Source organism: Carassius gibelio, chromosome A7 (genome assembly GCF_023724105.1).
Source record: "Carassius gibelio isolate Cgi1373 ecotype wild population from Czech Republic chromosome A7, carGib1.2-hapl.c, whole genome shotgun sequence".
Lineage (NCBI taxonomy): Eukaryota > Metazoa > Chordata > Actinopteri > Cypriniformes > Cyprinidae > Carassius > Carassius gibelio.
The window spans coordinates 392,903-395,402 of NC_068377.1; the positions used below are offsets into that span (position 1 = coordinate 392,903).

At 39.6% G+C, this 2,500-nt stretch overlaps 1 pseudogene; it reads right to left on the bottom strand.

The window, feature by feature from the left end:
• Positions 1 to 2,500, bottom strand: part of LOC128016369 (ras/Rap GTPase-activating protein SynGAP-like) — a 30,336-nt pseudogene that overhangs the window by 11,665 nt on the left and 16,171 nt on the right.

Sequence of the window (2,500 nt, forward strand, 5' to 3'; positions counted from 1 at the left end):
CATGTCATGTGACTCCGTGAACAAGGGAATGTGTGCTAGAGACAGGGACTGACCAGTGAGAGTTGATGATCTTGCAGAGCGCTAGTTCGCAGCACATGCGCAGGTTAGCCTGATGATCTGAGAGCACCGAGGGAGGCGTCCGCATCGGATCCACCTCACAGTTCTCCTCCGACTCGTACAGCGCACGGATGAACTCTCCTGCAGAGCAGAGCACCGTCATCATCACCATCATCATCCTCACACACACACACAGAGACACACACACACACTCACCGATGGTGTCTCTGAGATAGCGGTGTGCGATCAGCTTCAGGAACTCCTCGATGGCTTTGGTGGCCAGTGTGTTTTCTCTGAAGATCAGATGCTCACGCTCCATGAAGCGGTCCACCTCACACATGGCCATATCAGACAGGAAGTCCTGCACACACACACACACACACACACACACACACAAACCTCTGGCTTTCACTAATACTTTGAATTCCTTTCAAATATTTTAACGTTTGTGCTTTAATTGTTTTAGTTTCAGTTATTTTAGTGCACCATGTTAAACTGAATGAAAGTGAGAACAGCTGGCATCTAGCTGAAACAAGACAGAAGTTTACAGTTATAAATATTTTATTTCCGTTAATGCTTACTTTATTTGAAGAATATTTTTATGGTTTAGTTTTACTAGAATAACCCTGTTTCCTCCATATGTTTCTAATTTTTTAATTTAATAATTTAATACCCGATAATTAACAAACACATTAATACATTTTTCCCACACTGACTGCAAACAGTTGAAAAATGTAAAACATTTTTTTAAATAATACTGACACCGAACACATTTATTTAGAAAATATATATTATAATTTAGAACATATGCATTCCAGTATAATGTTTGCTCTTATTTACAGATAAAATAATGATCAGGCATTTTTTTTAAACTAACACTAAACTAAAATCAAACCTATATAGTCAAAAAACAAAAACTAATAAAAATGCACAATTATAGTAAATCGATATATCGGCCGATATTTGCCTTTTTTGTCCGTACTGAACTGGGTGCAGGATTAGTTATAGTGTTTATTTCCTTTTATTCGCACTTTTAGCAAAGTCTATAAAATGCTATATCATTTTCCTTTTTCGTTTTTACGTAAAATGAACCAGCGACTTCCTGATTCCTAGCGACTGCTGTGCATGTGTCTTCTCCTGTGTGTGTGTGTGTGTGTGTGACCTCTGACCTTGGCCTTGCCGGTGCTCTGCAGGATGTGCACCAGCGCACAGGCCACTTCCTCCTTGCTCTTGGCGCTCAGCAGCGGCTCCAGGACGCCACACAGCGTGCGGTAGTTGTTGGTCACGTACTCGGCGAACTCCTTGTACAGCTCCATGGGCAGGATGCTCATGGTCTGGTAGCGGCTCTTGAGGCGCAGCGAGGCGTTGATGATCTTCCCGCCGCCCACACCGCTGCCCTTGGCCAGGACACTGGGCTGGATGACCGGATACCACTGCTCCACGAAGTGACGGCCCGTTATACTGGAGATGGGGATGCTGACCAGCCCCAGGTACGTGCTCTTCTCCTGCACACACACACACACACACACACAATATAGTGTCGTGAAGTTCACATCGCAGTATTATGGTATCCTGATATTCTGATACGGTTTGTGGGCACACCTTGCGTCTCTTCTTGTCCGTCTCCTTGTACAGGTGCAGTCTGAGGCTGCGGATGGCCGGCAGGTTGTTGAACTCGAAGTGTTCGCCCCAGAACACGGTGTCTGTGCGAGGCTTGCTGGTGGTGCGTGCGTACAGCATGTCGTCCAGACACAGCTCGCAGTAATAGCGCTTCTTCGGAGGAAGGTCCCGGGCCTCGATGATCCATAGCTTCAGCACGTTATCAACACGACGACTGTTATCCTGCAGACAGAGAAATATATCCAGCACATTCAATAACACACTTTCATCAGGAGTGTACGTGTGAAGAGTAGAGCAGGGATCATCGTTATCTGAAACTATTAGAACGGTTTCTGAGGACTGGAATAAAGCTGATAGAAAAAAAATATTACGTGAAGAAATTAGACATGTTGACTTGATGCTTGAATTAAAGTAAGATAAAAACTATAATTAAAAAAAAAATGAAATAAAAAAATTAACAAATAAATAGTATTATTAAAAAAAGCATGAACCAAAACAACAACAAATTTAATTAAAAGCTGAAATTAAAAATATATTTTTTTTAATAAAAAAAAAAAACTAATGTTTAAGTCAAAGCAATACAATTTCAAACTAGAAAATGATTTTTTTTTTAAACTGAAATAAAAAATTTACTCCAAATAAATAGTAAAAAAAAAAAAAAGCATGAACCAAAACTACAAAAAATTAAAATCTGAAATAAAAAAATATACATATTTTTTTTTATTTATGTTTAAGTGAAATCAATACAATATTTAACCAGAAAGTAAAAAAAAAAAAAAAAAAAAAAAAAAAAACCCTAATAAAATTAAAATCGCAAAATAGC